Here is a 23,047-nt window from a genome sequence, read left to right as displayed (position 1 = left end):
ACTTTGTAACACTGGGAAGGGCAAACAGAACACAACTGTGGGCGGATGCTCCTCACAATCAATCAGTTTGTGAATTTCAAAAAGGCTAAAGTCACAGGCTCTGAAGTTGGGTTAGAACAGGTTTGAATTTGGCTCTGAGACCTCTTCACTGGATAATTGGAGGCTCAATTCTCTTCTGTAAAATGAGAATCTTCAGGAACATTTACCCATTTCATCCGATACTTTTCAAAAATGTTTCCTCCCTTCCTCCCTCCCTCCCTCCCTCCCTCCCTTCCTTCCTTCCTTCCTTCCTTTCCAGAGGTGCTTTACCAGTGGGCTATATCCACATCCACAGCCCTCCCCCACTTTTTTTTTTGCCACAGGATCTCCCTAAGTTGTTTCAGACCTCACTAGGTTGCTGAGGCTTGCTTTGAACTTGTGATCCTCCTGCCTTAGCCTCCAGAGTTGCTGAGATTACAAGCATGTGCCACCACACCCAGCAAAAACATAATTTTTCATGACAGTGTAATATTTCCTGTCACCAACATTTAAGTTCAGCTATCCATTCTCTAATGTTGGACATATTTCCCTTTTATAAACAGAACTGGGGTGAACATGCATGTGTCTACATCTTTGGGAGCATATTTCATTGTTTCCTCAAAATCTGTTCCTAGATGTGGAATGGACTAACTCAAATGGTTGTTAATCATCATGATAATTTTCCTTATAGTTTGTGCCAGTTTCTCACTCCATCATCAGTGGGATGAAAACGCTCCTCTGTCTATCCTTGCCAACATTGAATTATGCTTTGAAAAAAATCTGCTAATTTGAAAAGTGAATGATGATAATGTACATTTATTAATAAGTGTGTTGTGTGCTGCTATGGGCCAGTCGCAGAGGATACAAATGAGTTAAGTTGAAACCCAGTCCAGAGACTCAGGTACTAGCCTCAGTTCTTCTAGGGTCTCCTTCTGGCTCTAAGATTTTGATACAGTTTTTTTTTTTTTTGTCATCCCTCTGCATTAGCGTGCCTTACACCTGGGACAGCTTTTCACACCCTTTCCTTGGGCAAATCCTCACAGCAACCCTGCACTGGGCAAATAGGGAAGTGAGGTCTGAAAGGTGCACTAACTTGCCCAAGGTCACATAGCCCTTAAGTGCTTGAGAAGGAAGCAATTAGCAGCCAACTCGTGTCTGGCTTTCTTCAGAAACATCAAAGATGTGAATTTAGAAACCATTAGCTCAATTCCCAGCCCTGAGCTTCCCTCAGGTCCCAGAGTCTCATCCATACGGAACCTGGGCATGCAGCCAAGCAAGACCATCAAGTGTGTCTCAGGTGCTTGGCCTCCGTCCAAGCCCAGCATCTTGTTTCTTCCTGAAAGGGGCTCTGGGATACCTCCTTGTATCTAATAAATAATTCCTTTTGCAGTCTTTTTACACAGCCCCTTTCAGTTCTCTTCCCCAAATAATATTACATTTCCAAGAAGACTGAATGCTCTCACCAGAAGGACTCCTCACATTTGCAATTATTATTTCCCTGGAGGACGCCACGGTCCCACCCAATAAAGGAAGGAAAGAAATCTGCCATTTGTGGAACATGTATTAGGTGGCAGGCATTGTCCCAGGCTGTATCTTATTTAATTCTCACGACAAATCTGAATCGTAGTATTTATAGCCCATTCTGCAGATGAGGAAACTGAGCCTAAATGAGCTCAGTGACTTGCAGTGGGTCACTTGGCTAACTGGTGAGGCATGGAACTGGGATTCAAACCAAGACTATTTTTTTTTTCTTGTGGTGCCAGGATCTTGTGCATGCAAGGCACGCACTTTACGAACTGAGCTATATCCCCAGCCCCAAACCGAAGACTCTTTGGATCTGACAGTTCCTCTTTGTCATTTTTCATAGCCCAGAGCTGTACTGTCCAATATGGTAGTCACTAGCCACAGGTGATGATTTAAACATCAATGTTAAGGAATGTAGTTCAGTTCCTCTGTAGCAGTAGTCTCATTTCAAATACTCAATAGTCACCTGTGGCTGGTGTCTACCAGACTGGATAGTGCAGACATAGAACATCTCCATCATGGTAGATGGAGATTTGTTGAGTGGCATCACTATAGAATGTCAGAGAAGAAGGAAAACTAGTTATTTTATTTAGTTTGTCTGGGGAGCTAAGCCATCTGTCATTGGCCAACTCTAAAGGGAGTCCATCAGGAGTTCCTTTCTATAAGCAATGTCATAATAAAGCCAGTCATGGGTTTCTGGTCTGTGTTTTGCCTTTCTCCTGGTTTGGGCTTCAATCAGTTGTACCCATGATAGGTGCCAATAAGTTCCTTCCCATATTCCCCTGCTGCCTCTCAATCCCTAGGTATCTGGTGGTCCTCCTCTATCATAGGGGATTTGGGCTGCCCCCAGCCACTAAAATGGGGTGTTCTCACAGGAGAAAGCAGATGGGGACTGAGCAAAGTTTCACAATACTGTCAGTTTTGTCCTGGCTGGGTCACTAGGTGACATGCTTCTGGGAAGAGAAGGTCCTCCCTGAGTAACCATGAGGAGCTCCTTGGCAAAGAGGAAAGAAAACTGGTTAAAATGGGATGGTTCTTTCCTGCTTAGCAGCAAAACCTCCTTCCTGTGTTTGGGGGATCCTTGCTTTGTGAGTGGAAGGCAGAATTTCCCTCCTAGAATAGAAGCTTGAAGGGTCAGATATTTGCCTTGACAGCCTCTACTGAAGACAGATAGGCATGTGGACAGGCTCAATCAACCAAAGATGGGTTGGTTACAAAGAAGCCAGAAATATGGGGGAGCCTTGTGTGCATATTGGGGTGGTGGTCCTGAGACAGTGTCCATGGCCAAATGACTTGACTCTGATGAAAGCTGGGGCATTCAGTGATCGTAAGGGACCCGCCCAGTAGCACACAGTCCCACATGACCTGACCTCCCTTGTTCCTGGCCACTTCTAGAAACCAGGACAGGTCAGCACTGCTCTAGAATGTCAAAGAAAGAAAACTTGGTGGTTTTCCCTGACACAGGCCAAAACATCTGCCATTTGTCAACCCTGTAGGGAGTCCATCGGGAACTTTTGGTAATTTTGTTAACTTTCTATTAAAGTTAATAAATTCATAAATTCTTTTTTTTTTTTTTGCTACCATTAGTCTGGGTTGGTTTTTATAGTTTCTGATGAAATGGTACATGGTGATCACTGGAATTAGACCAGCTCACTTTTAGGGTGGTTTCTCTAGGGGAAGCAGATGGAAGGGTCTCTGCGCTGGTCCATGGGATCTTTCCAGATAGGGTCCCCTTGTTCCCACCTCACTGGTGTCTTTCCCACTGTGGCACTTTCGCCATCTCTTCTCTTTAACAAACAGCAAATTTTCAGAACTGGAAGGTTTGGAAGCTTAGCTCTCACTTTTCATGACTTCTTCCATTTCCTAAATCCCCATTCAGACTTAGGGATCCAGAAAGTTCTTTATTTTTCTCCTGAAACAACTCTTCTCAGAGTAATAAATGCCTCACTATCCAGGTTAAATGGAAAAGGGGACAAAGTGTGAAAAGGAAATCCCAGGAGTGGAAATATACCCCTATTATATTTAAAAATCAGGTGCTAGGGCTGGGTTGTGGCTTAGTGGTAGAGCTTGCCTAGCATGTGTGAGGCACTGGGTTCCATCCTCAACACCACATAAAAATAAATAGAGGGTAGACAACTAAAAAAAAAAAAAAAAAAAAAAAAAAAAAAAAAAATCAGGTGCCAGACACAGTGGCACATGGCTGTAATTCCAGTCATTCAGGAGACTGATTAGGGTAGGAGGATTGATCAGGGCAGAGGATTGCATGTTCAAGGCCAGACTCAGCAACTTAGCCAGGTTCTGAACAACTTAGCGAGACCCTGTTTCAAAATAAATAAAAAAGGGACTGGGAATGTAGCTCTGTAGCTCTGTGGTCAAGCACCCCTGGTTTTAGTCCCCAGTTTGAAATAAAAAAAAATTAGTGGAGGGACTCTTCGAGGATATTAATCAGGGAATTGATATGATCAGCTTTAGGTTTTAACCGTATTACTCTAGCATATTTCAGAAAATGGGATTGGTGGGGCAGGAAGAATAGAAGAGGTAGGCTAGGGACGAGGGTGGCCTGGCCTTGCTTGGAGTGACGGCACTGAAGATGGAGAAATGGAAGAAATATTGAGGCGGACCAAGGGACCTGGGGACTGACTGACTGACGTGAGGCGTGCAGGGTTGAGAAGGCGGTTAGGCTCGTGTCGTCGGGTGGAGCCTGAAAGGAGCTGCTCAGTGGCGATCCGAGACACAGGTCGCATCTCTCAGGCGCGGGCGCCCCAGGAAGGTCGACAGCGGCAGAAGCGGCAGAGCGAGACCCAGGCGGTGCGTCCCCCTTCCCGACGCGCGTCGGGCGCGGGACGCGGGACCCGGCTGGAGGACTCTGCCCGCGCAGCCGCCCTCCCGGGGCCGAAGCGACGCGGGCGCGCCGAGGCCCCGCCCCCGAGTCCCGCCCCGCCCCGAGGCCCCGCCCCTCCCGGACGATTCGCCCCGCCCAGCTGGCTCCCCGGGCCGGGCGCATGTCTCAATAAAGTTATTGAAATGAACACCGGTTGCTAAGGAAGTGGGTCGCCGAGCAGGGTTGCTAAGGAAGTGAGCGGCCGCGGGCTCTCCCCATCCGGGGCAGCGGGGAATGGCTGAGTCCGGGGTTCGCCGCTGCCGCCCCCGCCGCCGCCGCCGCCGCCGCCGCCGCCCGCTGTCGGCTCGGGCCGCAGGTGAGTTCGGAGGCGCCGGTGCCCGCGGGCAGGGCCGGTCCCTGCGGCCGCCTGGCGGCGGGCACCGGTGCCCGCGCCTGGCTGTGCTGCCTTGCGAGCCAGAGCATCCTCTGCCCTGCCTCCGGGCATCCTCCCGCGGTCCTGGCGTCCTCGCTCCTCCTCCCCCAGGCGGGGTCGCAGCCCGGCCCCCCAGACTCGGCCGCCCTGGGTCACAGCCCCGCAGGAGGGCTTGGGGCGTTGGTCAGGGGCCCTGCTCGGAAGGACGGCCCGGGATCCAGAGCCTGGGGGACAACCTGGGCGCTGTCCCTGGCTCGCTGTGTGACCTTGGGCAAGTCCCTCTCCTGCTCTGGCCTCTGTTGACTTGTTTGTCCAATGGGTTCCTAACACCCGGTTCTTAGTTAACTAAGATGAGACGCGTATGTCAAAGCGCCCTAAGTGGGAAGAGGGAGAATTCTTAAGGCCCCCTAATATGGGATCCCAGAGTCCTGTTTGAAGTCCGAGTGTCTGAGTGTGAGACTGCATCTCCACTTAGTAACTGTGCCCTTGGGCAAGGCAATCTCTATGAGCCTTCTTTCCTTATCTCTAAAATGGGATAATGGACTACTGTGTGAATCCAGTGAGACAGGTATGTCAACTAGTGTGCACATGGTAAGTGCACTTTGGGACAGGTAGGATTTAGGTGTGCCCTGTGCCAGCTCATATAGGTATTCCTACACTGTTGACATCCTCCCAGCTCCAGTTTTACTTCTCTGTTCTGCTTAGAGTAAGGAAGGTAGTTGACTTGTGCAAGTAGTGACATGCAGTTCTTATAGATGGCTTGTGGATGATCTACTTGTGCCTTTTTGGTCATTCCAGAAGAAAAAGGGTTTCTTTATATCTTAGGGAAATACTTAAAACAGTAATAACTATCTGCAAGTATGTGATTAAAAATACCATTTCAGATATATTATTTCACTTAATCTTTACATAGACTGTCAAGTATCTGGTGATGTCATCCCCATTTTGCAGATGAGAAACCTGTGGTTGAGAAAATCAAATGAGAGTTGGCTGCAGTGGCACATGCATGGAATTCTAGCAACTCAGGAGGCTGAGGCAGGAGGATCACAAGTTTGAGGCCAGCCTCTGCAAATTAGCAAGGCCCGAACAATGTAGTGAGACCCTGTCTCAAATTAAAAATGTGCTGGGAATGTATCTCATTGGTAAAGCACCCCTGGGTCCAGCCCCAGGACCTACCAAACAAATACATACATACATACATACATATATGAAAAAAAAAAATGAAAATGACATGTCTAAGAATCTTATGCCTATTAAACCCTACATGTTTCCAGGTATATCTACTTTTAAAATTTATTTTATTTATTTATTTTTTTATGGTACTGGGGAGTGATCTTAGGACCTCACACATGATGCTAGGCAAGTACTCTTATCACTGAGCTACATCCCTAACCCTTTTTATTTTATTTTATTTTATTTATTTATTTATGATACTGGGTATTGAACCCAGGGGCGATTAACCACTGAGCCAAATCCTCAAAACTTTTTTATTTTTTTATTTTGAGACAGGGTCTTGAAGGGGCTGGGGAGATAGCTCAGTTGGTAGAGTGCTTGCCTTGTAAGCACAAGGCCCTGGGTTCGATCCCCAGCACCCAAAAAAAAAAAAAAAAAAAAGACCTTGAGACAGGGTCTTGAATTTGGGATTCTCTAGCCTTAGCCTTACGACTAACTGGGATTATAGCTGTGCACTACTATACCTGGCTAAATCCTGCTTTTTATCCCTCTGCTTTCTTAACTGTTAAGAACCTAACTGTAGGGACTGGGGTGTGGCTCTGTGATGCAGTGCTTGCCTAGCACTGGGTTTCATGCTCAGCACTGCATAAAAATAAATAAAGGGCTGGGATTGTGGCTCCTGGTGGAGTACTTGCCTGGCATGTGTGAAGCACTGGGTTTGAACCTCAGCACCACATTAAAAAATGAATGAATGAAGTGAAGGTATGGTGTCCATCTATAACTAAAAGAATATTTAAAAAAATATAAATAAAGTAAAGGTCCATCCACAACCAAAAGAAAGAAAGAACTGTAGCTGTTACAAGGCCACGAGGGTATATTCTTTTGTCACTTCTAATTGCTTTTGCTAGAGGCTTCTTCTAGTGGCATGGAAACAAGATTTCACATAAAGCTTCATTTAAATAGATACCATCCAAAAAAGAACTGGAAGATTAAACTATGCTCCTTAGTCCCCTCCTCTTTAAAATGACAGCAGTCAGCCAGATGATACTGAAGGCCCTTTCAGTGCTGCTGTGCAGTTGTTGTTAAAAGTGCATCAGGCCATCGTGGTGGTGCGCGCCTGTAATCCCCACGGCTTGGGAGACTGAGGCAGGAGGATGGTGAGTTCAGCACTTTAACAAGGCCCTAAGCAGCTCATTGAGACCCTGTCTCTAAATGAAATATAAAAAAGGGCTGGGGATGTCGCTCAGTCATTGAGCACCCCTGAGTCAATCCCTGGTACAGAAAAACCCCCCAAAACAAAACAAACCTGCATCAGACTGCCTGAGTTAAAATCACAGCCTGCCTCTTCCAAGCTGTGCCATCAGGCAGTTGGCTTCACCCTTTTGTGCTATAGTTTCCTTTTGCAAGATGAGGATAAGAATGTAGGACTAGTGAGAAGATTTATTTGATCCTAATTCGTGTAAAGTGCCTGGCATATTTGGTCAATGTTAGCTGTCATTATTTGGGTTTAACATAGAATATTTTATATTCTGTTTATAGTTGGTGAGTGATTAAAGTATGCGATGATAATGCCAGGTCCGTCAGTCTCTTGAGTCATTGTGAGCATGAAACAGTAGACATAGCATTATGTATGTTGGTGTTATTACAGGGTTGCCCCAGGAACGGGAACTTCCATGCCAGAATGGATTGCAAAGAACCGGGAAGGCCGATGGTAGGAAGCCAGGCTTGGTAGCTTGACATCTCAATTCAGTCAATGTTTATTAAATCCTTCTATGCCAGGGTCACAGAGGATATTCCATCTCCATATCCTTCAAGGAACCCAAAGCATAGGTTGCAGATTACTGGCATTTGACATGATTTGACTTCTTTAAATGAATTCCTGTCTTGTGTTTGTTCCATTCGCCGAGGAAAGCCTGTGATTCACATCTTTTCTGTTGTGTCCAGAGACTTAGGTTAGGTGCCTGGGTGAGAAACCTCAGGTTCCTCCCTCTGCCTTTTCGCCCACTAATTTATCGGTCCTTGAGAAAGAACCTTCTCTTAGGACTTTAACAATACAGTGCTTTCTCTACAGTGCCTACTGATTTATAAAAAGTTAAATGTACCTTTACTTAGTTGGTTTTATCAATAACCCTTCATGCTAGGTGTGGCACATGCCTGTAATCTCAGCGACCCTGGAGGCCGAGGCAGGAGAATGTCAAGTTGGAGACCAGCTTGGGCAACTTAGTAACGCCCTGTGTCAAAATAAACTAAAGAGGGCTGGGGATGTCGCTCAGTGATAGGTAGATCACTTGCCTCGCATGCACAAGGTCCTGGGCTTTAGCCCCAGTACCACAGGGAAAAAATAAAAATAGACTCTCGAGGAGGATGAGGTGCAGAATAAGATCCCCACGATCGTCAAGGAAGCCGAGTAAGAAGCCATGGCACTGGGGAGCGACCCACTTCACAGAGGAGTCGGAGTCTTCGGGCTCCGCGCTCAGTGCACTCACCCTGCTGTTCCTTGGCTTCATTCCACGTTCGCTGTGCACGTGCCAGCCCCGTGGGAGCCTGGATGTGACAGTAGGGAGGTAGGGGGGTCCTTATTTTCTTAGCAGCAGACAGAGGAATAAACTGAAGATGAACAAGCCACTTGAATAGGAATAAGTGCCGTGAAACAATACGAGAGTGGAGGGCATGGAAATCGCCTTCGCCAGGGGACTGGGGACACTGCTGCTTTAACTGGGTGATCAGAGAAGGCCTCTCTAAGGCAGTGACATTTTTGCTGGGATTGCTCCCAGGAAGGGGCTGGCCATTTGAAGATGTGCCAGAAGAAAGAGCCAGGGAAAAGGCTGCGAGGTGAGAACTGACTTGTAAGTTCCAGGAACCGCAGGAGGGCCAGGTGGCTGCAGTGGGTGAGTCAGGGTAGGTGTGGAGTGCGGTGGGGGGGTGTCTCAGGTTATATAGGGCCTTGATTGTAGACTGAAGTAGTTGGGATTTTCTTCGAAAAGCAGTGGGACTGATTGATGGCCTTTGAGAAAGGGAGTGGCATCAACTAGTTTTGGGTTTTTTTTTTTAATTCCCTGAGGCTGTGTGTGGTGGTGCAGATCTGTAATCCCAGCAATTTAGGAGGCTGAGGCAGGAGGATTGCAAGTTTGAGGCCAGCCTCAGCAATTTAGTGAGACCATCTCAAAATAAAAAAATAAAAAAGGGGACTGGGTTGTAGCTTAGTAGTAGAGCGCTTGCCTAGCATGCATGAGGCACTGGGTTTGATTCTCAGCAGCCCATATAAATAAATGAAAGGTCCATTGACAACTAAAAAATTTAAAAAAATAAATAAATAAAAGGACTGGGGTTGTAGCTCAGTGGTAGAGTGTCCCTGGGCTCAGCCCCCAGTGCCACAAACGTACACACCCCCCCAAAAAAAAAAAAAAAAATAAATTCTGAGGGCTGGGGTGTAACTGAGTGTGTGTCTAGAATGCTTGGGACCCTGGCTTGTGTGCCCTGCACCACAAACAAACAAAAACCACTCTGGCCTCTATGTGTCCAGTGAATTTTGGAGGACATTGGAGTGGCAGCCAGGAGACTAGTTGGGAGGTTAGGTGTGAGCTGATGGTGGCACTGGTAAAGAAGGATGGATGGGGGTACATTTTGGAGGTAGAACCAGCAGGATGGGGGTGGAGGTGAGAGGAATTAAAAATAACTCCTGGGTTTTTGGCCTGAGCAATTAGGTAGATGTTGGAGGTACCATCTGCCTCTAAAATGACCAGAGAACTTTTGGTGAGCTGCCCTGAGGAAGGATTAGCTGTGTTCCCTCTGAATTCCCCCAGGAGAGGCACCAACTGTAAGTGTCAGACCTTAGAGTTTTCGGGGTAAGGAATCCCAGCTTCTGCTGGGAAACGGAGCCAGGCGGATCAGACCTGAACCTTCACCTTGGACATCCTTCAGCCCCGCCTTTCTCCCGGTCTGGCTTTTTGCCAGCCTGTGGAGCAGCGGGTGTGGACTTTGCCAGGGCAGTGCCCATCTGTCTCATGCTGTTGGCATCGCTGCCCTGACTCCATTCTTGGCTGATGGAGGCTGGAAGGAGGCTTGCCAGCTCTGGGAAACAGAGTAGAATCACCAGCAAAGTTCATTCCCAGCACCTCAAATGGCTGTAGTCTCCCTGCCAGAGTAGTTCTTCCCTGGCCACCGATTCTAAAGTTTCAGGGCTTTTGACTTGGGAATCCTTTGAAAAACCATTGTGTTCTGCCAGAACTCCTAGAGGAGCCTTGAATAGAGTCTCTGTCCTGGGCAAGAGAATTCAAGCCTCATTTTCATGTATTCCAGTGATCATACTTATAACTTTGGCATTTGATGTTGTAAACTCAGCGTTGTGAGTATTGAGACGCGTGATCTGACCACTGACACTCTGGTAGCTTTGCGGTCAGTGGAGATCATGTGGCGTGTGTATTATCCCATTTACAGATGAGAACATCGGGATGCAGGAGAGGCATTCCTGTTTGTCAGGAATGACTGGGTTAGGTAGGTACTTGCTGCTCAGAGTGTGTTTTGTGTGACAGGGTTACCTGTGTCCCTGGAACCTTGATAGAAATACAGAATCTAAAGCCAGGTGTGGTGCACTCTTGTAATCCCAGCGGTTCAGGAGGCTGAGGAAGGCGGATTGCAAGTTCAAAGCCAACCTCAACAACTTACTGAGGCCCTAAGCAACTCAATGAGACCCTATCTGTACATAAAGTACAAAAAAGGGCTGGGGATGTAGCTCGGTGGTTAAGTACCCCTGGGTTCAATCCCTGGTACCAATAAATAAGATAGATAGATAGATAACTGGATGGATGCAGGGTCTGCCTGTTTTTACCAGAATCTCCAGATGTTCTCTTGTGCATGTTAACATTAGAGATACACTCAGCTAGGTAATCAGATGCAAAACTAGGACTCAACAGTGATAATGACAGTGAAGTAATGTGAGTCACTAACGTTTATTTACAAATGTTACAAAGTGTTCTGAATAGTTTACAGATGTTGGCTCATTTAGTCCTCACAGCAATCCCCTAACAGGTGCCATTCATCCCACTTTTCAGAAGAGGAAACTAGAGACACAGAGAATTCGAATAACTTCCCCATGTCTGCTGACTCCAGACTCATTACTCTTTCTGCCGCTTCCTTGCTCATCTCTCTTTCTATTTTGGTAGTGGGACTTGAACCCAGGGCCTCCTGCGTGCTAAGCCCACGCTCTACCTCTGAACTCCCCTCCCAAGCAGCCCTCATCTGTTTTTCAGGTGGTCAGTGATAACTAATTTTAAATGCTGATGCAAAAAGTGACTTCAAAGAACGTTTGAGGAAATGAAGGGGAAAACCCTTAGGCTATTTTAGCATAAAGAGGGGTGTCTTGACTGAGGAGGCCACAGATATCCAGCTTGGTGAGATAGGCCACCTCTCATACTTCAGTGCGGTTAACTCCAGGCCTGAAGCAGGTGGGAACCAGTGAGCTTTTATTCTGAGTCAGCTCTAAACGGTTTCTTGATTCTGGTGATTACATCCACACAGGTAAGGAGAGGGTGGCTAAAGTCCTAGAATACCTGCTGACTGTAAAAGATTCAATCTTATAGTACCTCAGTTTTTCCTCTTTACCCTAAGGGCTCGTTATTTTCAACATCTCTTATCTCCCCAGAGTCTTCAAAAGATTTCTTGGTCAAAGCCTGTGGATTCACAGGAGATTCTGACTTGAAAAAGGCAATGGGATTTGGGTAGAGTGGGATTCTAGTAGCAATTCTACCACTTGCTGTGTGACTTGGAGCAAGGAACTCAACCTCTCTGGACCTCAGTATCTGTGTTTCTATCTCTGTATTTATAAATACATATGCACAAAATAATGACATGGGATAGTCCTTTGCAAGGTCCTTCTAGCCCTGTCTAAAAGATTGAACCTTGAGTTGATGTCATTTCCTTGTCCCTTGGTGATTTTATGCTGGGTTTTCTCCCAGACCTCTGGGGGAGGCTCTTTGAGTGTATTTCTTGGCAGTCAGAGCGCTTTACAATCTGCTCATCTTATCGGCATCACACATCTGCACTACAGCTCGGAGTGTTCTTGTTTAAGGCTCATTTAATCATGGTGACACGTTGTGTCTCCTCACTTTGTCACACTGATTGCGGACATTGAGCTCTTCACACACAGGCAGATCTATCTTTAGTATGCTGATTTATTTAAATCATAATTCGCACTGGGGAGTGAACCAGTGATAATGGCAGTGGGTGTGGTTTTATTTTTAACATTTTGGCAAGATATTTGCAGCTCTTGCATTTTCTCGCACTTGAACATAGTGCAGGAGTGGAAGCGGGTCCAAGTGAACTTAGAAATTGTCAGAGATTTGGGGGATTGGACTGTGAACACGCCCTTACCTACCCCGGGGCCTTCATGTCACCTTCAGTAGTGGTTTCAGGAAAGGCTTGCTTGAGCTTTTGTGTTTGACATAAATTAAATAGAAACTAAAAGCTCATAGAGTGATCTCCAGCAGCTTCAGGAATTGCAGTAATCGTTACTTTTATAACACATTTCAAGAACCTAAGCAAAAAATCTAGCAGTAAATCATGAAAAGATTCCACCCAGCAAGGTAAAATGTCAGCTTAAGTTACTTAAGATAACCGCAAAAAGGTAGTATGTGGTGGAAGCAGTTCCTGGTTTTGCAAGATCTGCAATAAGGTGTTAGATTCTAGCCTGAGAACTGAGTCCATTGTTTTCCCTTCGTTAGTTCTTCAATTATTGACTTTTCTAAAATAGAATTTTTCCTTGTTTATAAGGTAGTAATTATTATTCCATTGAGGAAAGGTGAGGAAAATCCTGAAAAACTCAAAATAATAAGATTCAGCCAGGCATGGTGATACATGCCTATAATCTGAGTGACTCTGAAGCCTGAGGCAGGAGGATCACAAGTTCGAGGTCAGCCTGGGCAATTCAGTGAGGCCCTGCCCCAAGATAGAAATTAAAAAGGTCTGGACCTATAGTGTTGGTGGTAAAGTGCCCCAGGTTCAATCCCCAGAACTGAAAAATAAATAAGTAAGCTAATATAAATAAGATTCATCTGAAGTCCCATTACCCAGAAATAACCACCCTTAACTTTTTACTGCACGTATATAAATATATTCCTAAATATGTTTACCTCTTAGACGTCCAGTTCTCTTATCTATTTCCCGTTTTGTTGTCAGACTATTTTCAGTATTTAAATACTATAAATAATACTACAGAGAACATTTTAATAATGGTTACCTTTGTGTAATCATCAAACTTGTGTAAAACTTTGTCTATTTCTGATGATTTCTTTAAATTAGACCCTGTAATCATTGAGTTTTTTTGCTGTGCTGGGGAGGGACGCCAGGGCCTGCTGCATGCTGGGCAGCTGCTCTCCCACTGGGCTGCACCCCAGCCCTGTCAGGCTGTTTCTTAACACTTGCTAAGCTTCCTTTTTTTTTTTTTTTTTTTTTTTTTTTTTTTAAACCCAGATGTCTTAGGGAAGCTACAATATCTAGCTAGACTTTAGTAACATTGTTGTGTGTGCTGAAGTTTATTTCTACAATTAGCTTCTGTTTATAAGTGATACTAATTTCTCATTCATGGTAATGATACTGTTTCTTTAAAAAAAGAAAAAAAAAAAAAAAAAAAGTCCCGTAGACTAGCATGGGTCAGGCACTCACGGGTAATCCCAGCTACTAAGGAGGCTGAGATAGGGCAGATCATGAATTCCAAGCCAGCCTGGGCAACATAGTGAGTCCCTATCACTAAAATAAAGTTTTAAAAAGTGCTGGGGCTGGGTGCAGTGGCGCATATCTGTAATCCCAGCAATTTGGGAGCCTGAGGGAGGAGGATCACAAATTCAAGGCCAGCCTCAGCAACTTAGTGAGGCCCTCAGCAGGTTAGTGAGACCCTGTCTCCAAATACAAAAAAGGGCTGGGAATGTGGCCTAGGGGTTAAGTGCCCCTGGGTTCAATCCCTGGTACTGCCCCGCAACCCCCACCCCCCAAAAAAAGTGCTGGGGATGTAGTTCAGTGGTAGAGCGAGGGCTTGCCTAGCATATGTGAGTCTCTGGATTCAATCCCCAGTGTGGGGAGTGGCGGGGCAGGGGGGGTTAAAAAGGCCAGCATAGGTGGTACATGGACATGGAAATTGGGAAGTGACAATCAGATGACAGACATTTAGGGACGTGCTATTGTGGAAAAACGCCATGGACTTTGGATGCTGGTCCCTGGTTTTGGCTTCTTTGCAGCTTATTAACCCACGGGCCATGAAGTTTCCCTGTCCAAGCCCCAGGTGTTTTTCTCCGCCCATTTTGGTCAGGGCAGAAAGCTCCTCCGGTGGGCCAGACCCTTGGTGCTGTTCTTACCCAGCCCTAAAGTACAGGGTGTTAGTGCTGTTCCCCGTCTACACACGAGGGAAATAGCTCAGAGGCGAGAGGGACTTGCATGGAGTCTCAGAGCTAGGAACAGGGCAGCTGGGTTTCAGTGACAGCGTGCCTGAGTCTCCTTTTTGCTCTGTGGGCTACCTTCCCCTTGTAAATCCAGATTGTGCCTTAGCTCCCTGCTCGGCTGAGGGGCAGTCTCATTAAAATGAAAAGCGGTGGAGCACACCCTTTTTACTGCAGCATTATTCACCAGAGCCGGGAGGGAGAGGCGGAGGCAGCCCAGATGTTCACGCAGATGAATAGAACAAAGAGAATGTGGTGATACATACAATGGAATAGTCAGCCTTGTAAAGAAGGCAGTCTCGCCACATATTCCAACATAGAGGATGTTAGGCTGAGTGAAATAAGCCGGTCACCAAAGGACATATGGGAGGCCGAGGCAGGAGGAAGTTCAAGGTCAGCATTGGCAATTTGGGGAGACCCTGTCTCAAAATAGAAAATAAAAAGGACTGGGAATGTGGCTCAGTGGGACAGCACCCCTGGGATCCATCCCCTGTACTGAAGGAAAAAAAAAATAAAGAGAGAGACAAATACTGTATGATTCCACTTACACAAGGCATCAAGTGTAATAGTCAAAATTGTGGAAATAGTGTTACCAGGGACTGGAGGGAGAAGGAAATGTTGTTTGATAGGTATGAAGTTTTAATTTTACAAGACAAAAAAGTTCCAGAGATCTGTTACACAACAATGTGAATGTATGTGTATATATTTATGTGAGTCTCACCATTCGCCCAGACTCAAATGGGCTCAATGATCCTCTCACCTCAGCCTCCTCTGTAGCTGGGGTTATAGGGATGAGCCACCTGCCCAGCTACCCTCTTCTCATTTCTAAGTGTGCACTTGGGTGGTATTAATTATATTCACACCGAGGCCAGGTGCAATGGCATGCACCTGTAGTTTCAGCAACTCGGGAGTCTGAGGTGGATCACCTGAGCCCAGGAGTTCAAGACTAATCTGGGCAGCAAAACAACAACAACAACAACAATTTATCTTTGACTGATTGATTGATTGTGATTATGGGGATTGAACCCAGGGCCTTACACAGGTTAGGAAAGCATTCTACCGTTGAGCAACATCCCTGTCCCAAGTTTATCTTCTTAATATTTTTTTTGCCTTGGTGTGTTGGCCAGGTTGGCTCCAAGCTCCTGGGCTCACGCAGTCCACCTGCCCCAGCCTCCTGGGTGCTGGGACTGCAGGCTCATGTCACCATGCCTGGCTTATGTGGTTTTTTTTTTTTTTTTTTTTCCTTTTTTTATTTTTTTGCGGTGCAGGGGATTGAACCCAGGGCCTTGTGCTTGTGAGGCAAGCACTCTACCAACTGAGCTACATCCTCAGCCCCTTACGTGGGTTTTTTTAAAACTATGATAAAAAAACGTTTTATATGAAAAGCCATTGGTGGGAGGGTGAAGCCCCCGCAGGCATGAGAGTAGAGTGGCGTAGTGAACCGTGAACCTGTCACCCAGGTTCACCCTGCTCCAGCAGTCGTCAGCGCTTCACCGTCCTTGTTCCCCTGACCCTCCCATTTCGCTCCCCCTCTGCTTATGTTGACAGACTGTAGACAGCTTATAACTCTATTTGAAAACAATGTTATTTATCTCTAAAAGATAAGAACCTTTTCTTTTTTTAAGAACCTTCTTTTAAAAATAAACTGTTTGGCTGGTGCAGTGGTGCATGCCTGTAATCCCAGTGACTTGAGAGGCTGAGGCTGGAGGATGACAAGTTCAAGGCCAGCCTCAGCAACTTAGTGAGGCCCTAAATATCTTAGCAAGACCCTGTCTCAAAATAAAAAATAAAAAGGGCTGAGGATGTGGCTGAGTGGCTAGGCACACCTAGGTTCAATCCCCAGTAACTAATTCGCTAAATAAAATAAAACTATTTTCATGCTTTAAAATGTAACAGTAAGGATTGGGGATACAGCTCAATGGTAGAGCATATGCCCAGCATACATGTGGCCTTGGGTTCAATTCCCAGTACTGCAAAAAACAAACAAACAAAACCTAATAAAAAAGTAACTTGCTATGGCAAATGCCTGTAATCCTAGCAGTTTAGGAGGCTGAGGCAGGAGGATTCCAAGTTCAAGCCAGCCTTAGCAGCTTAGCAAGGCCCTCGGCAACTTAGTGAGACCCTGTCTTAAAATTAACAAGCAATAAAAATGTTCTTGGGATATAGCTCAGTGGTAAAGCACCCCTGGGTTTTGTATCCTCAGCACAAAATAAATAAATAAATAACAATGATTAATCCCTAAATGTAAACAAATAAATTTGGGAAAGGAAGTTTAGTAGAGTAGGGGAAAGAACAGGGCAGGGGTTGGGGAGGTTGGGGGCAAAGGGGGTTTCATGATTCATGAACCAAAATTGAATTCCATGCATGTGTGTGTTTGTTGGAATGAACTCAACTACTACATATAACTATAAAGCTCTACTTTAAAAAATCAGGAACTCAAAAAACAATTAATTCCTTAACATCATCTAATACCCAGTATTCAAATCTCCTTGATTATCTTGTATATTTTTTATAATTTATTTGAATCAAGATCAATTAAAAAAGGCCCTAAATAAGGGTCACATATCGTATTAATTATGTATATCTCTCTCTCTCTCTCTCTCTCTCTCTCTCTCCCTCTCCCTTTTTTTGGTACTGGGGATGGAACCCAGGGGCGCTTTGCCACTGAGCCACATCCCAGCCCTTTTTGTTTTTTATTTTGAGACAGGTCCTCACTAAGTTGCTGAGTCTGTCTTTGAACTCGAGATCCTCCAGCCTCAACCTCTGAGCTGCTGGTCACACAGGCATACACCACCACACCTGATGGATTAAGTCTCTTGTGGTGTAAATCTTTACCAGAAAAAGAACTTCATTTCTTTCCCAGACACATGGAAATGAGAATGCTTGGCCAGAACGCTCATAGCTTAGTGGGTCTTCAGAGCAAGGTCTGTCAAGGTCACGCAGGGACTGGGTATACTGTTGGTAGAAGTATGAGTGGTGTCAGGCAAGAGGCAAGGTGGTACCTTCGGTCCCAAAGGTCCATGCCTAGCATTTCCACCTCGAGGAATGTGTCCATCGGCACATTCACCTGTCCTAAAGCTGCATGTCCAAGATTGTCCCTGAAGCATTGTTTGCAGTAGCGAAAGACCAAGGCCAATCAGAAGGTCCCTTAACAGTGGACAGAATCAAATACATCACAAGACAACCATTCCAGGGCATTTAGCCAGCTCTTTTTTAAAAAAAGGAGAGTGTCTTCTCCAAGATCTATATAGTAAGAATTAGAACTTTACCTGAGTTATTTTTTGTCTTTGTAAAGAAGTAGGGGAGCCCTGCTGATGTATTAGTGCTTGCATATGCATCCGGTATCTCCCCTAGGGGTAGGGGAGAGGGGTACTATTCACTCTGTACTCCTCTGTACAGCTGGAATTATTTTAGTCTGTTTAATTTGTGTATGTATTGAACCCAGGTTGCCATGTTTGCGAGGTACACTCTGCCTCCTGGTTACATCCCTACCCCTGCTCCCCTTCTTTAAATTTTGAAATAGGTTCTCACTCAGTTGCCCAGGCTGGCCTTGAATTTCCGATCATCCTGCCACGGCCTCCCCAGGAGCTGGAATTGCAGGTGTGCATAATCTTTGCTTATATTGATACACACATTTAGGCATATGTGTGTTCACTGTGAGTCTATGTATGGGTTTTTAAATAAGACAAACATGGTTTTGAATCTCACACTTGATTGCTGTGCAACCTCAGGCAGATTAATTTCTTTGAGCCTCCAATACTTATTTTAAAATGAGGCTAATACCTGCCTTCCCCATAAGGTGATTTTGAGGATTAGAAGAGGAATACACATCAAGCTCTTGATTTACTGTGAGTAGTAACTATTGAATACAATAAAACCCCAGATCTACATTGATTCTGAATGGGACATGTCCTACAGAGTTGAATATATACTTTTTTTTTTTTTTTTGTAAACAAATGGGATACCTGTTGTTTCTCTGTTTGTACATGGCGTAAAGGCATACCATTTGTGTAATCATAAATTTACATAGGGTAATGTTGTTTGATTCATTCTGCCATTTTTTCCCTTCCCCCCCACCCCTCCGACCCCTCCCCTGAATATATACTTTTTTATGAAGGTGTTCTATGAATGTGTGAATGTTTCACAAATTAAGACAAAAAGCGGGGGTTCAGTTCTTTTTTTTCTCCTTAGATCCATGTTTTTTGTTTGTCTGTTTGTGTCATCAAATGACAGATAGTGCATTGTGCCGATTTGAATTCAGAGAAGGTGTTTACCTGTGACCTTTTTAAGTTTCTTTCTAAGAGCTAGTCTGTCTTCTTGATACACTTACGCCCCAATCAAGGTGCTAGACTTTTTTTCCCCCGCAGAAAAAAATAGAATATTATTGCTTCCCTTCACCGTAATTGTAATAAGCAAACTACATGCTCCATCAAAAAAGTCCAAAGGAAGCATAAAAATCATTTGCAAACTCACTACCCATAGATCAATATTGCTGGCATTTTCTGAGTGTTTTTTATGCAGTGTGCACTAGGTTGTGTTTAACATTTATTAGCTTACCTAATCCTTAGAACAGTTCTTCAAGGAGGTGTTGTTTTTGTTTTTGTTTTTTTGGGATCAGGACTTGAACTCAGGGGCACTTAACCACTGAGCCACATCCCAAGCCCTAGTCTGTATTTTATTTAGAGACAGGGTCTCACTAAATTGCTTAGTGCCTCGCTAAGTTGCTGAGTCTGACTTTGAACTCATGATCTTCCTGCCTCAGCCTCCTGAGCTGCTTGGATTACAGGCATGGGCCACTGCACCTTGCTTAGGTGTTGTTTTTAACCCTATTTTAAAGAAGAAGAAACTGCTTAATACCACTTTCTCAAGATTTTATACCAGGTAAGTGGCAGACCAGATATCCAAACCCAGACCTGTTGAGCACCAGAATTCATGCTAGTTGTGTGTGTATGTTAGTTACTAGGGACTGAACCCAGGGGTGCTCTACTGCTTAGCTATATCTCCAGCCCCCTAATTTTTTTCATTTTTATTTTTTATCTTGAAACGGGATCTTGCTAAGTTGCTGAAGCTGGCCTTGAACTTTCCTGCCTTAGCCTCCCAAATTACTAAGATTACAGGCATGCACCTCTTTGTTATCATACTGAGCAAAACTCATGCTTTTTGCTGCAACTTTATACTTTGTTCCCCCATCTCTCTCTGCACTGTGCATGCACATACATACCTATAGATTGTATCATAGTCATTCTTTTTATTAGCCTGCTTTTTTTACTCAGTGTCTTAAATATCCTCCCATATCTAAATACCTAGAGGTTTATTGTCATTCCTAATAACTGTATTATGTCCCATTGTATAGATATGCCATCAGTTCCCTCCTCTTTTTTTTTTTTTTTTTTTTTTTTTTTTTGCGGTGCTGGGGATTGAACCCAGGGCCTTGTGCTTGCGAGGTGAGCACTCTAGCAACTGAGCTATCTCCCCAGCCCAGTCCCCCCTCTTTTTAAAAATATTTTTTTGGTTGTAGGTGGACACAATGCCTTTATTTTATTTATTTATTTTTATGTGGTGCTGAGGATTGAATCCAGTGCCTCGTGCTAGGTGGGTGCATTACCACTGAGCCACAACCTCTGCCCTAACTAGTCCCTTTTTGATGAGTAGTTTAGTGGTTAGAGATAAATGGAAAACATGTACATACCACCTTGCACATGTATTCAGTTATGCAATTATGTCCTTAAAGTAATTCCAAGAAATGGAAGTAATTTCAAGAAGTGGAATTACTGCTTCAAAGGGGGTATTTACATTTAAAGTTTTGGTATTGACAACACAACTGCCCTCAAATTTTAAATTGTGCCAATTCAAGATGACATGGACCTCATATTGTTGTAAGGGATATTTTGAAAAATCTCAGACAGTTTATACAACTGTTTGGCTTACAAAAAGACAACCTTATGTTTCTGAACAGTGCCTATAATTGCAATAGCATATATTTTACTTGTCTGTCACTCTGGCATCTATACTCTGAATGCCTTTAAGAGCTGAGGCCGTGTGACTTGCTACCTTGACATTGAAAAGTTAAAAATTCCATTGCCATGGGCCTCATGGAAGTTCTTTTTTTGAAACTTCTCCATAAAATTGGGACAAGGAGTTTTACTTCTAGGGCCCCCTGTTTATCAACTCAAATGTTTTATATTAGCTTATATTCATGGTGGTCAGTAAAAATGGATAGATGAAATGGGAAAAGTGAGTTTTAATGCCTAGGTTTTAGTTTACTTAATTTCACAAACTTTTTTTGACTAGGGGATATATTCATATGATTCAAAATTTAAGAGATATAAAAGGGTATACAATGAAAAGTCTTTCCCTACCTTTGACCCTCAGAAACCCATCTCTTTTAGTGAAAACCAGTCTTGTTATCTGACAGCTATTGTTATCTGGCTCTTACATACCCTCCAGATATGTTTTATGCTTCCAGAGCAAATATAGAATTATTCCCTCAATACAAATACTATGTCCTTTTAAAAGTTCTGCAGGGCAATGTTGTTATTTTTCAACTGGAGATGGAAATCTAGGTGGTTTTTTTTTTTTGTTGTTGTTGTTGTTTTTGTTTTTGTTTTTTGTTTTTTGTTTTTTTGTAACCAGGAATTGAATCCAAGGTTGCTTTACCACTGAGCCTGCGCCATATCCCCAGCCTAAAATGCTTAGGACCGGGCTGGGGTTATGGCTCAGTGGTAGAACACTTGCCTAGCATGTGAGAGGCACTGGGTTCGATCCTCAGCACCACATTAAAAAATAAATAAATAAAATAAAGTTATATTAAAAAAAAAAAAAAGATGCTTTTCCTTGCTAAGTTGCTGAGGCTGGCCTTGAACTTGCGATTTTCCTGCCTCAGCCTCCCAAGCCACTGGGATTAGAGACATACATCACCATGCCCAGCAGAAATCTTGTTTTGAAGAGTGTGTAACTCCCATTGTGATAACTGGCCATCAGAGAAACCAGAGACCCAGAATTGGACTTGTCGAGCTGGTGTGGTTCAGAGATTGCAAATAAGAAACAGGGAGTCCTGATGCTTCAATAACAAGTAGAGAAGATTGTGAAAGAGACCAGTGTTGATAGTAATGCAGTGGATACAGAGTAAAAACAGCTGCTTCCCCAGAGATGCCTGCACAGGGAGTTGGCTTGGGCCAGTTAATAGGGAGTAACTTTTATCTCTTTGCTCAAGTGTTGCAGTGCTTTTCTGATGGCTCATGTGATCTGTGACTTGGGCTGCATTTCACATACTCTGGGTCTTTGAACGCTGGGTCAGGCAGTGGGCAGGTGGTTGCCTGGCCTGATCTTAGAGGCTGTTGTGTTGGAATGCACTGATTAGAGGTGTGTTAGTATGCACTCTGTGCTGCAGATCGCTCCTTCTTGCAGGGCTGCTCCTGGGGAATTGCCAGACCTTTATTTTTTTTTCCCATTCGAAGATACCACATGCTTGTTTAAAAGAATTTGGAAAATATGGAAATATTGAAAGAGAAGGGCAAATCATCTGTACTCCCATCACCTAGAACGGACCACAACTGGAGTTTTGATGTGTGTCTTATTTTTTACAAAATTGTGATTGCGTGTAGTCATTCAATTTTGTAAACTGTTTTTCACTTTCAAGCATTTTCCATGTCATTTAAATGTCATTTTAAAAGATGGGTTAGCATGGCAGGTTTTCTTAATCAGCTCATATATACATGAATTTGGTCATAGACATTGATACCTACAAGAGCCAGGCAGGAAGTGTAAAATGAGCAAAGCATGCTGGGTGTGAAGCAGGAGGGACTGTGAGTTGGCGAAGACTGGAGAACCCGGTCCACCAGAGGGGCACTGTTGCTCAGCTCCCCAGCTGCCACTTGGGGCTCTGATTAAGGGCTGTCACATATTTCTGTTCTTCCAGAGAATTAGGGAAAAAATATGTGTGTGTGCGTGTGTGTGTGTGTGTGTGTGTGTATTTTTTAATGTGAACTGGTTGTTGTAATAATATAGGAAACAGCCAAAATTGATGGTAATGTTTTCTTATTTACTTCAAAGACTCATTTCCCCATTTTTATTTTTTAAAAGACATGATAAGGGGCTGGGGAGATAGCTCAGTTGGTAGAGTGCTTGCCTTGCAAGCACAAGGCCCTGGGTTCGATCCCCAGCACTGCAAAAAATAAATAAATAAATAATAAATAAACAAATAAATAAATAAAATAAAATAAATGATAAAATATTACATTTAAAATTGAAATATTCTTCTAATCTCTGGTGTCATTTTCTGTACTTCCCACTATCCAATTTGGGCAGCTACTATCATAAAATCGGTGCATACCCTTCTCTCCATTTTTTTATACAAAATACATAAATACAAATCCATGCACACTATGTTTTTTTGTTGCAAATAAAAAATTACCACTCTGTAGCTTGTAACCTGTTCATTTATCCGTGTGAATATATATATAACTCTAATTCAAGGATTGGCAAATTTTTTTCTGTAAAAGACCAGACAGTAAATATTTTAGGATTCGTGGGCCATACCGCCCCTACTGCAGCCACCTGCTCTACTATCTTATAGTTAATGCAGCCATAGAGAATATGCAAACAAAGCTTGTGGCTGTGCTCTGATAGAATTTTATTTGCAAAAATAGACTG

The 23,047-nt window shown here is 44.1% G+C and overlaps 1 protein-coding gene across 1 annotated transcript in view; it reads left to right on the top strand.

Moving 5' to 3' along the window:
- Positions 1-4,595: 4,595 nt before the first annotated feature.
- The window catches only part of Kif3b (kinesin family member 3B), a 40,901-nt gene continuing 22,449 nt past the window's right edge, over positions 4,596-23,047 (top strand). The window contains exon 1 of the mRNA XM_047541656.1: positions 4,596-4,739. The gene's annotated coding sequence lies outside the window, so the exon portion shown is untranslated. The remainder of the gene's footprint in view (positions 4,740-23,047) is intronic.

The sequence above is a fragment of the Sciurus carolinensis genome, chromosome 2 (genome assembly GCF_902686445.1).
Source record: "Sciurus carolinensis chromosome 2, mSciCar1.2, whole genome shotgun sequence".
Taxonomy (NCBI): Eukaryota; Metazoa; Chordata; class Mammalia; order Rodentia; family Sciuridae; genus Sciurus; species Sciurus carolinensis.
The sequence above is the reverse complement of the archived record's forward strand: the minus strand, read 5'-3'. Positions and strand labels throughout refer to the sequence as shown.